Raw genomic sequence first — 13141 nt, forward strand, 5'->3', positions numbered from 1 at the left:
TCCTAGGTCGGCTGCCACCCGGGGCGGATTGCCGATACGCGCACCCCCCCCCCCGGGTGCTGCATGACACTCTCCCCCCTGGTGCAATGACACCCCCCCCCCCCCCCGCAGTGCATCAACCCTCCCCCCCCCCCCCCCCGGGTGCATTCTTGGCTGCTGGGAGCAAGTTACTTCCTGTTCCTGGGCAGAGGGAGCAGGGAGCCAGCGGAGCCGACAGGTGCACGGCTGCTCTCTGCACCCCTCCAGCGGTGTGTACCCAGGGCGGACCGCCCCCACCGCCCCGCCCTTGGTACGCCACTGCTTTGGTTACAATTAAAGCATTTACATATTATATACAGGTATTTATTTTGTACCTGGGGCAATAGAGGATTAAGTGACTTGCCCAGAGTCACAAGGAGATGCAGTGGGAATCGAACCCAGTTCCAGCTTCTCAAGCGGTTTACAAATTATAACTTAAGGGATTAAACATTGAAGAGAAGAAACAGGAGAACCACATAGGGAGGCTACGTTAAAAATGTTCATATACTGTAATAAGCTATATTTTATAGTGATCCCTATATTATTACAAAGTTCGAGCTATGTACAAGCACTCTAGGTCAAGGTCAAGTTGCTTTACTCTATACCACTAAGGGAGTACCATCATAGCAATGTACAATAAAATTAATATAACAATATAAATATTAATATGAGAAATCAAGAAAGGAACTCCAATGATCATTGGAAGGAGAAGAAATGGAGAAAATATTCCAACAGGCTGAGGGACACAACCACATCTTCATAGTCTGGTGCAAGAAAACAGGACAAAGTAGGAAGGGGACCACGGGAAACACAGGGCCCCCCAAAAATTACGGCAAAATTCCATATGTCTGGCAAAATAAGTTTTCAGTGCCGCCTTAAACTCTGAATGGGATCCTAGGTGGCGTAAAAGGAAGAGGAACTGAGTTCCAAAGGATTGGTCCAGCAACAGAAAACATGGATCTCCTCAAATCAGTCAGAGGGACCAAACGAAGAGAAGTATTATCAGGAAATGCTGTGATCCAGAACGTAAATCCCGAGTAGGAGAATAGGGCATTTAGTACTCTGATGTGCCTTTTAGGGGGGGAAAAAAAAGACCATTTTTAAATAAAACCACATTTTCTTGCATAGTTCAAGGCTTCCAGGCTGTACAATGACCATTTCAGAAGATAAAGAAGGCCCCGTAATGTAGCTCTGCAAGATGGGTTTTTCCCAAGTTCTCGATGTGCAAAGTACACTAGAACCAATCAGGTTTGGCCAAAAAGCTGGTGAAAAATAGACCTGTTCATGAGGACCACAGAAATCTTTAGAACACATTAATGTACGGGCTGGTGTCACCTTGGACATCATTCTTCCCAGAATCTCTGGTTTGGGGGAAGAGCCAAAAGCGATGTGTCTTAGCCTAAAGGATTTGCAGCTCTAGCTCCTCCACTCAAATGAGATCTCTAGACCACAAGACTCACCTTGCCCCTACTTCCGACATGGCCCTTGCAACCAACATTCACACACAGCCTCCTTTCTCTGACCTACACCCAGAAGCTTCCGCCATCACTTTTCTCCTGCTTAGTATGTGGCGAGTAACAAGATTCATTGGGCCCAGTCCATCAAAAACCCAAGGCCTTTTTTTGCCAATAAAGCCACTTTAAATGGGAATAGAGATGCATTTAATCTTCCATCATTTGGAAGGACCTTCTTCTATCATCTGAAGGCCTCCTCCCCCTTCGTTCACTATTGTCCAAGAGACGTTCTTTTCTGGCAGTCAGTAAAATTTAAAAAAAAAACCTCTGACTAATGTTTCTTAGGCGTTGGCAACCCCGGGCTGGAAAGCTCAGTGACAGACTTGGAACTGAGTCATTAGCTAGATTTCTGCTCCTTCAGAAGTATTGCCAACTTTTTTTTTTTTTTTTTTTACTGACAACCTAACTTTATGTACACAGCTCGATATGTTATGCCAAGATGCACCATTATGTTCCACAGGGTTGCCGCTGCCAGTAATGTAAATGTTTGGAGCTACGTCTCAGTCAAAGAAATGCCACCACAGGTTTCTCCAAGCCATTATAGATAAGAAGATCTGCCCTTTCTCACTATAGGGTAAATGTAGGTCTCCTCTCCAGCAGAGCCAGTACTGACCAGGGCCGCCGAGAGGGGGGGACAGGGGGGGCAGGTGCCGCTGCAGTCCGGCCCGCCCTCCGTAGCTCCCGGAACTACCCTGAAGCGCCTTCACGTTCGCAAGCAGCAGCAGGGCAGGCCACTCCTTCCTTCCGTATCCCGCCCTCGCCTGATGTAAAGTCCACGAGGGCGTGGCACGGAAGGAAGGAGAGGTCTGCCCTGCTGATGCTGCTGCTTGCTGCGATGCGAACGTGAAGGCGCTTCAGGTTAGCTCGGAGGGCCCAGCAGCGGGTGGAGGGGGCCCGGCGACTTCGGGTGGGGAGGGGCCCAACCAAACCATCTATTATCCCTTCCTCTCCCTTAGAGATCCTATTTGCTTGTCCCATGCTTTCTTGAAGTCAGATATATAGTGTTCTCAACCACCTCCACTGGGAAGCCGTTCCATAAAGACGTTATTTCCTTATATTAGTCCAGAGTTTATCCCCGTTTCCCTTCATCCTATGCCCCTCATTCCAGAACTTCCTTTCAATTGAAGGAGACTTGACTTCTGATCATCCTCAAACCTCTCAGACTACATTTCAGTGCTGCTGGAAGAGTCAACTCTCGTTTTCTGTGGACCTGGACCTGCCAGCAGTCACAGCCTACACGTTTCCACACAACGGAGATCAGTTCTCTCCTCTCTTGTCTCTCCCTACGCCCCCCCTCGGGTACTCCGTTCTGTGGATAAATCTCTCTTGTCTGTCCCCTTCTCCTCTACTGCTAATTCCAGACTCCGTTCCTTTTATCTCGCTGCACCTCACGCCTGGTATAGACTTCCCGAGCCTGTACGTCTAGTCCCGTCTTTGGCCGTTTTCAAATTCCAGGCTAAAAGCCCACCTCTTTAACGCTGCTTTTGACTCCTAACCACTACTCACTTGCCCTGTACCCTTTTATCACCACCTCTTTAATTCCCTTACCTCTTAGTTGTTCTGTCTGTCTGTTTGCCTGTCCTATTTAGATTGTAAGCTCTTTGAGCAGGGACTATCTTTTCATGTATGGTGTACAGTGCTGCGTATGCCTTGTAGCGCTATAGAAGTGATAAGTAGTAGTAATGTAGAAGCCTGCCCTTGCAGATCAGCAACGCGGCCGCGCAGACTCACAGAAACAGAAGCCTGCGCGGCCGCATTGCTGATCTGCAAGGGCAGGCTTCTACATGAAATGTTGCTAGTGGAGGAGTAGCCTCGTGGTTAGTGCAGTGGAACATGGGATGTTGTTACTATTTGAGATTCTGGAATGTTGCTACTATTTGAGATTCTACATGGAATGTTGCTACTATTGGAGATTCTGTTGCTACTATTTGAGATTCTACATGGAATGTTGCTACTATTGGAGATTCTACATGGAATGTTGCTACTATTGGAGATTCTGGAATGTTGCTACTATTTGAGATTCTACATGGAATGTTGCTACTATTGGAGATTCTGTTGCTACTATTTGAGATTCTACATGGAATGTTGCTACTATTGGAGATTCTGTTGCTACTATTTGAGATTCTACATGGAATGTTGCTACTATTGGAGATTCTGTTGCTACTATTTGAGATTCTACATGGAATGTTGCTACTATTGGAGATTCTGTTGCTACTATTTGAGATTCTACATGGAATGTTGCTACTATTGGAGATTCTGTTGCTACTATTTGAGATTCTACGTGGAATGTTGCTATTCCTCTAGCAAGATTCCATTTTTAGATTGTGAGCCCTTTGTGCAGGGACTGTCTTTTCATGTACGGTGCACAGCGCTGCGTATGCCTTGTAGCGCTATAGAAGTGATAAGTAGTAGCAGTTCAAAAAAAGATCCATAAGACCCTTGTAATCATACTAGTCAGCCCTGATGAAATTCACTGCAAGGTATTGGCCTTTTCCCAAGCTTGCCCCTGCCAGATTTAAGCACTCTTCCTCAGTCCACTTCCATCGCCGCTGGCTACATGGTGCCTTGTTGTTAAAGTTATGCTATTTTGGGTTTTCTAATCCGCCCCTACCTGGACAGTTCAGGGCAGATTACAATTAAAATCTGGGCATTTCAATACAACAAAGCAAGCAAAAAAAAACCCGAAATCTAAATCATGACAATATAACTATATCAGATTAGAACCTTTGAAAAAGAAACATTTTCAACCTTTTTCTGAATTTTACATTGTGCTGACATGACCTTAAAGATGGAGCAAGGTATTCTGGCATCAGTGGCGTTCCTAGGGGGGCTAACACCCGGGGCGGATCGCCGATGCGCCCCGCCTCCTGGGTGCAGCGTGACCCCCCCCCCCCCCCAGCGAAAGGACACCCCCCCACCCCGGCGAAAGAACCCCCTCCCCCGGGTGCACGCCGCTGGGGGGCTGCTACACGCCTGTCAGCTTTGTTCGTTTCCATGCTCCCTCTGCCCCGGAACAGGTTACTTCCTGTTCCGGGGCAGAGGGAGCATGGAAACGAACGAAGCTGACCGGCGTGCGGCACCCCCCCCCCCCCCCCCCAGCGTCGTGCACCCGGGGTGGACCGCCCCCACCTTGGTACGCCACTGTCTGGCATGTAGCAAACTTATACGGTAATGAGGATGTGAACTGTTTAACTGATTTTAATTTAAAGGCGTCTCTAGAAAATGTAACAAACTGATTTTGAGTAGCAAAATGAGGAGCAGCATCTTGCAAAGGCAGGCACTAAATTCAGCATATAAACTAGGAGAAATCTACTGTTGTAGTTTGTCTCCAGCATCCTGCTTGCCAGATCCCCCCCCCCCCCCCCCTCACCTGCAGGGGGCTGTGCAGCTGTAATTTCTGAGTCACCAGGCTCCTGGCCTCCAAACCTTTGCAAAAACCATGCAGTTTGTGAAGCATTTGCATTCGGATAACCCCATCCAGCTGTGCATCCAGAGTCATTTATTTATTTGTTGCATTTGTATCTCACATTTTCCCACCCATTTGCAGGCTCAATGTGGCTTACAATGTTCCGTCACGGCATTCGCCATTTCCGAATAAAAGTTACAATTGGTATAACATAAAGAACACGGATGACAAAATAGTATTGCGCAGTCAGTTATAAAAAGAAAACATTCAGAACATCAAATAAGTGGTGATGCGTTATAGTTCTTATTATGGATCATTGTGGTATGCCTTGTTGAAGAGATAAGTCATAGTATCAAAGTTCAGTCCAGGACATTTACAATTCATCTGGTAGGTGAACCATCAAATCAAGCTGAAACTTATACCTCTCCCCCCCCCCTCCCCCCCCAAAAAAAAGCAAAGGAAAAAGATATTGGGTCTGTACAATAGCATGAAATTATTATTATTATTATTAGCATTTGTATAGCGCTACCAGACGCACGCAGCGCTGAACACCTGAGAGACAGACCCTGCTCAATAGAGCTTACAATCTAAAAATACAGACAAGATAATTAAGGGCGAGGGAAGTACTGGGTGAGAAAGGAACAAGGGGAGGGCAATTGAGTAGTAGCTAGGAGCCAAAAGCAGTGGTGAAAAGGTGGGTTTTCAGCTTAGATTTGAAGACAGGTAGAGATGGAGCTAGACATACAGGCTCAGGAAGTCTATTCTAGGCATAAGGTGCTGCGATGGAAAAGGAACGAAGTCTGGAGTTAGCAGTGGAGGAGAAGGGGGACGACAAGAGAGATTTGTCCAGTGAGCGGAGTTCACGGGGAGGAATGTAGGGAGAGATGAGAGTGGAGAGGAAATGGGAGAGGAGGGGGGGGGACTTTTTAAGGCCCTGTGTATTAAGCATATGTCCCATGGACCGAACTGGGAGACTCTTTAGTACATAGGTTGTGAGTGAACAACCTGCTACTGTATTGTAGCCATAGCGATGGACAAGGATTGCATTTACTCATAACACCAACTGGAGCAGAACTGGTCTAAGGGTCCTAACTAGCGGGGCAATGAAGGAGAGGTCATACATGCCACCTGGATGCTAGAGAAAAAGGAAAGAGCAAATTAGAGCCAAGAAGCTGGGAGGTGATGTTGAAGCCAAGTGATCAATTACCACAAAAGTGCTTTGTAAGACGTTTCCCAGGACCTTATTGTTGAGCTCCATGAGTTTTGATAAGCTCCACAAGTCTATCACCCCAAACCTCTCTATTGCAAAAGTGAATGGATGGTTTCTTCCCACCTCTGATGAGCTCTGCTGGAAAACGGAATAAACCGGAACAGAACTGCCTCCAGTCTTGACTTTAAAAGTCTTTTCCCTCTTTCATGCCACAGTGAAGTTTTAACCATTATCACCTCTATTCAGGAAATCTTGACTGCCCCAACTTGACATTTCATCCTTTAGATTGTAAGCTCCTTCGAGCAGGGACTGTCCTTCTTTGTTAAACTGTACAGCGCTGCGTAACCCTAGTAGCGCTCTAGAAATGTTAAGTAGTAGTAGTAGTAGTAGTATTGCAGGTCAGGGTTTAAGGTTTTCATATTTCATAGCGAAAACAAGCAGGTTACCTTCCTTATTTTTTAAGCTCTGCTATCAACAAAATATTAAAAATAACTTTTAATAGTCCTACCACAATGACTTGGTCTCTAGTAGAATTTCAGCTCCTTCCTCAGGATTTCTGTAATAAACAGAAGGACATGACAATGAAGGGGCAGGTAAGCACTCCACGCCAACAGAGAGACAAAAATCACCTATTTCGGCTCTCATCAAAGCCATACGTCTTAACCCCCTATCAACTTCTCTCTCCTCCTGTTCTCTGCTCTTGTACTAGGATGCAGTGAGGGGCATAATCTAACGCGAACAAAACGGGTACGTGAAGGGGCGGGGCAAACCGTATTTTGGGGAAAAAAATGGGCGTCCATCTTTTTTCCGATACTACGGTTTGTGCCGGCCAAATGCATCAGATTTGTGCAGATTTGAGCTGGGCGGTATCGTTTTTCAGCGATAATCAAAAAACACCTCTCACAACACCTTACCTAGCACCTAAATCACCTACCTTCAGCTTATTATCGACTGTATTTAAGATCATGTAATGACTGCATCATAACAACACTCTGTAAGCCACATTGAGGTGGGATAATGTGGGGTACAAATGCAATAAATAAATAAAAATAATGGAAACCGAAGGCACCCAGCTCAAAAACGACCAAATCCAAGGCATTGGGTCATGGGAGGGGCCAGGATTCGAAGTGCACTGGTCCCCCTCACATGCCAGGACACCAACCGGGCACCTTAGGGGGCACTTGTAACAATTAAAAAACTAAAGTAAACTACCTCTGAAGGCCATAGCTCCCTTCCCTTGGGTGCTGAGCCCCCCCCCCCCCCAAAACCCACTCCCCACAACTCTACACCATTACCATAGCACTTATGGCTGAAGGGGGGCACCTACATGTGGGTACAGTGGGTTTTGGGGGCGGTTTGGAAGGCTCCCATTTACCAGCACAAGTGTAACAGGTAGGGGGGGGGGGATGGGCCTGGGTTCACCTGGCTGAAGTCCACTGCACCCACTAACAACTGCTCCATGGACCTGCCTACTGCTGTGATGGAGCTAGGTATGACATTTGAAGCTGGCATACAGGCTGGAAAAAAACAGTTGTTAAAGTTGTTTTTTTTTTTTTGGTGGGAGGGGGTTAGTGACCCCTGGGGGAGTCAGGGGTGGTCATCCCAGAGTCCCTCCGGTGGTCATCTGGTCATTTAGGGCACTTTTTGGGGACTTGTTCGTGAAAAAAAAGGTCCAAAAAAAGTGACCCAAATTCACGCTAAAAACGCCTTTCTTTTTTCGATTATCGGCCGAGGACGCTACCTCTCCTCGGCCGATAAACACGCCCCAGTCCCGCCTTCACCACACCTCCGACACGCCCCCGTCAACTTTGGCCGTTTCCGCAACAAATTGCAGTTGAAGACGCCCAAAATTGGCTTTTGATTATACCGATTTGGGCGCCCACGGGAGAAAGACGCCCATCTCCCGATTTGGGTCGAAATATGGGCGTCTTTCTCTTTCGAAAATAAGGCGGAGTGTGAATCAGGTTAAGAACAGAAAAAAGTTAGGAAGTATAACACCCTCCAGAAAGGTACAAAACAAAAATGTCTCTTTACCAGCAGTAGCTCGAATCTACATTATAGCTTAGCCACATACTAAGACCAAGCTGTATCGTTTTCTGCAGGGGATTAGCATGGAGGAATGAAGAGGCGGCATGACTTGAAAAGGCTCTAGCTTTGACACCTACGACAAAATCATAAACCCTTTACAGGTTTCATTATTGAACTAGACAGATACTTTCTTAACATACCACGTGTGCAAAAACACTGAGAAGAAAAACACACTCAGGCAATGCAAGTACAGATATATGTGCACCCATATGGGGGGGGGGGGGGGGGGGGGGGGGGGAGAGAGAGAGAGAGAGAGAGAGAGAGACCGGAAAGAATCCCATGAGCCGTGCTCTACATGCTTTCCCCACTCGTTTCTGCTTTTATCTTGTGGGGTGTACCCCTTCTCTGTCACTGCCACCAACCTGTGTGCCATCCCTAACACTGTGATTGTTGGCAGTGCCACTACTGCTAATGGAGGTGTTAAATTGATACATATGATGGGATTGGTTGTGCGCACAGAAGCGACGAGCGTGCGGGTAGCAGTACAGGCAGGTATATATGGCTGTGCGCACAGAAGGGACGAGCGTGCGGGTAGAAGTACGGGCAAGTATATATGGCTGTGCGCACAGAAGCGACGAGCGTGCGGGTAGCAGTACGGGCAGGTATATATGGCTGTGCGCACAGAAGCGACGAGCGTGCGGGTAGCAGTACGGGCAGGTATATATGGCTGTGCGCACAGAAGCGACGAGCGTGCAGGTAGAAGTACGGGCAGGTATATATGGCTGTGCGCACAGAAGCGACGAGCGTGCAGGTAGAAGTACGGGCAGGTATATATGGCTGTGTGCACAGAAGCGACGAGCGTGCAGGTAGAAGTACGGGCAGGTATATATGGCTGTGCGCACAGAAGCGACGAGCGTGCGGGTAGCAGTATGGGCAGGTATATATGGCTGTGCGCACAGAAGCGACGAGCGTGCGGGTAGCAGTACGGGCAGGTATATATGGCTGTGTGTACAGAAGTGATGAGTGTGCGGATACCAGTACGTATGAATAAGTAGTACGTATGAATGAATAAGTAAGTACTGGGTGTGTATGTGTGGGATTGGCAAGTGTGTGACTAAACAGAAGTTTATGCTTTTCTACTATTTAAGCCAAAAAGCATTTTACTATCCTAGCATTCAAAATTAGTCAAATATGATACAAAAGAATGAGAGAGTCATACAGATTATTTTCATGTGACTCAGACGGTAACACCATCACTCTGCACTACACCTTGGGTTTTTATTACGCAGGTTGACATGTTCAAACTTGTTGCAAATCACACATTCACTGCTTCCCAGTTAAAGCATGACCAGAGGCCCTTCTAAGTACACATGGGAGTCATTTTCAAAGCACTGTGTAACTTTGTAAGTCAAAGGGCTTTGAAAATATGCCTCATGGTATCCTCATCCTCAAATAAAATATAAACTTAAGGGCTAGATTTACTAAAGTGTTCTACCATGTTAATGTGTGTTATTAAAAAGGTTCTATTGTGCTATACTACTACTACTACTTAACATTTCTAGAGCGCTACAAGGGTTACACAGCGCTGTACAGTTTAACAAAGAAGGACAGTCCCTGCTCGAAGGAGCTTACAATCTAAAGGACGAAATGTCAAGTTGGGGCAGTCTAGATTTCCTGAATAGAGGTATGGTGGTTAGGTGCTGAAGGCGACATTGAAGAGGTGGGCTTTGAGCAAGGATTTGAAGATGGGCAGGGAGGGGACTTGGCGTATGGGCTCAGGGAGTTTATTCCAAGCATGGGGTGAGGTGAGGCAGAAAGGGCGGAGCCTGGAGTTGGCGGTGGTGGAGAAGGGTACTGAGAGGAGGGATTTGTCCTGTGAGCGGAGGTTTCGGGTGGGAACGTAAGGGGAGATGAGGGTAGAGAGGTAAGGAGGGGCTGCAGACCGAGTGCATTTGTAGGTTAGTAGGAGAAGCTTGAACTGTAAGCGGTACCTGATCGGAAGCCAGTGAAGTGACCTGAGAAGAGGGGTGATATGAGTATATTGGTCCCATACTGATTTCATTCATTACAAATTCATGCTATCCTCCTTCCAGTCCTCCCTATTTCTCGCCAAACAGGACTATTACACCCAATTCACTAATTCCCTCAGCTCTAACCCTCGTCTTCGCCACCGTTAACTCCCTCCTCAAAGTGCCCTCCGCTCCCCCCCCCCCCCACTCTCTCTTCAATCACTGGCTGACTACTTCCGCGATGGTGCAGAAAATCAACCTCGAATTCACCACAAAACCTTCTCCTCCTCTTCACCCTATAACCCACTCCCTCAACCAACCAACCCAGGACTCCTTCTCCTCTTTTCCTGATATTACCGAAGAGGAAACCGCCCATCTTCTTTCCTCCTCGAAAGGCACCACCTGTTTCCTCTGACCCCATCCCCACCAACTTACTTAACATCATCTCTCCTACTGTCATACAGGGCCTTTGGTAATTAGCATGCACTAATGCATGTTAGGGTACTTTAATGAAGCTAGCCTCGAGGAGTTCCGAATCTTACTCTTAAGAGGAGATAATTAAATTCTAAGACGACACATAAATCAGGGATTTTGGAATCATTTAAGTGCTAATAAGAAATTAAGGGGCCCTTTTAGAAATCTGTTGTAGACACATAATTTATAATTTATACAAGTTTCCACGAAGCATGGAGATTTAAAAACACACCATCTTTGAAGCCCAGAAAAATCATGTATTCCACAAGTTAAAAAAAACAAAAGGGTAGAAGGAAAATCAAATATCTGCAAGCTTGGTTAAAAGGTGCTTTGAGAGAAGCTATTACAGTTAAAAAGGCTATCATTTTAAAAATGTAAAACCTATTAAGGAAATTATGAGCACAGGCATATTAGACGTAAAGCAACAAATTGGCACACTAATTAATAGCAAATCACCAGAATGGGATGGCATATACCCCAGAGTTCTGAAAAAACTATAAAACGAAACCATATAAGGTGGTGACAGGGCCGAATTTGAATAAATATACTAAGTGTTTCCTATTGGACTTTCTGCCACTATTCTGTCACATATTGTGGCTGTTAAAAATTGTGGCTGTGAAGTTTCAGACTGCCTCGTTCTGGAAACAGCATTATTCACCAGTGCATCAGCTTCTAGTGAAAAAACGCTATATGATGAGATATATAACTGCAGTCCACAAGCAACAGGTAACTCCATTCCAACAGATTTGGGTTCACTTTACATATTGGTCATCCAAGCTGAGAAATGAAAGACGCTTGTAGTAAGTGCTTAGAGCTATGTAAGCGTGGGATAAACATAAAAGGAATCCTGTTCAGAAGGAAGGGATCCTCAGAAGCCTAGCCGAGATTGGGTGGCAGAGCCGGTGGGGGGAGGCAGGGCAGGCTTGTACAGTCTGTGCCAGAGCAGGTGGTGGGAGGAGGGGCTGGTGGTTGGGAGGCGGGGATAGTGCTGGGCAGACTTCTACGGTCTGTGCCCTGAAAATGACAGATACAAATCAGGGTAGGGTATACACAAAAAGTAGCACATATGAGTTTATCTTGTTGGGCAGACTGGATGGACCTTGAAGGTCTTTTTCTGCCGTCATCTACTATGGTACTATGTAAGCAGACCCATTGCATATTAATACCATTGTAGTTTGGGCTGTTTGAATTAGAACTGGGGACCGAGGACTAGAGGATAAGCAATGTAACACCAATTTAAAAAAATTAAAAAAAAAGAAAGATTCTATGGGTGATCCTAAAAATTACTGACCACTGAAGTTGATGTTGACGACAGGCAAAATGGTGGAAATTGTTAAGAACAGAAGCGCATGGTATATGGATAAAGATGGCTCAATTGCAAAGAGGAAGCATGGATTTACCAAAAGGAAGTTGTACTTTACTAATCTTAGAATTCTTTGAGGACGTAATCAAGGATGTGAATAAGGGGGATTTAGCTGATGCAGTGTCTGGACTTTCAGAAGGCACTTGATAACAAGTACCTCCTCAGGAGAGAAAGTTCGAAAAATTTAAAAAAAAGTCTCAAGCTTGGAGACAACCTTCTACTGTGTATTGATAACTGGTTTTAAGGATAGGAAAGCATCAGACAAACAGTTCTTCTCAACCCCAGTCCCATCAGGTTTTCAGGATGTCCACAATGAATATGCAGGAGATAGATTTGTCACGCACTGCCTCCTTGGTATGTAAATCTATCTCCTGCATATTCCTTGTGGATATCCTGAAAACCTGACCTGCCTGCAGCTCTCGAGGACCGGGGTTGCCTACCCCTGGCCTAGTGGTTAGTGCAGTGGAACATGGAATGTTGGCTACTGTTGGAGATTCTGTTGCTACTATTTGAGATTCTACATGGAATGTTAATGTTGCTATTCCACTAGCAACATTCCATGTAGAAGCCGGCCCTTGCAGATCAGCAACGCGGCCGCGCAGGCTTCTGTTTCTGTGAGTCTGACGTCCTGTCAGACTCACAGAAACAGAAGCCTGCGTGGCCGCATTGCCTCAACATGGAATGTTACCAGTGGAGGAGTAGCCTAGTGCAGAGGTAGGCAATTCCAGTCCTCAAGAGCCACAGGCAGGTCAGGTTTTCAGGATATCCACAATGAATATGCAGGAGATAGATTTACATACCAAGGAGGCAGTGCGTGACAAATCTATCTCCTGCATATTCATTGTGGATATCCTGAAAACCTGACCTGCCTGCGGCTCTCGAGGACCGGAGTTGCCTACCCCCTGGCCTAGTGGTTAGTGCAGTGGAACATGGAATGTTAGCTACTGTTGGAGATTCTGTTGCTACTGTTGGAGATTCTACATGGAATGTTAATGTTGCTATTCCACTAGCAACATTCCATGTAGAAAAGCTTGCCCTTGCAGATCAGCAACGCGGCCGTGCAGGCTTCTGTTTCTGTGAGTCAGACGTCCTGCACATACGTGCAGGACGTCAGACTCA

The 13141-nt window shown here is 46.3% G+C and overlaps 1 protein-coding gene across 1 annotated transcript in view; it reads right to left on the reverse strand.

The window, feature by feature from the left end:
- SRC (SRC proto-oncogene, non-receptor tyrosine kinase) overlaps positions 1-13141 on the reverse strand; it is a 69706-nt gene that overhangs the window by 50206 nt on the left and 6359 nt on the right. The window contains exon 2 of the mRNA XM_030213646.1: positions 6657-6704. The gene's annotated coding sequence lies outside the window, so the exon portion shown is untranslated. The remainder of the gene's footprint in view (positions 1-6656; positions 6705-13141) is intronic.

This window comes from Microcaecilia unicolor, chromosome 8 (genome assembly GCF_901765095.1).
Source record: "Microcaecilia unicolor chromosome 8, aMicUni1.1, whole genome shotgun sequence".
NCBI lineage: Eukaryota > Metazoa > Chordata > Amphibia > Gymnophiona > Siphonopidae > Microcaecilia > Microcaecilia unicolor.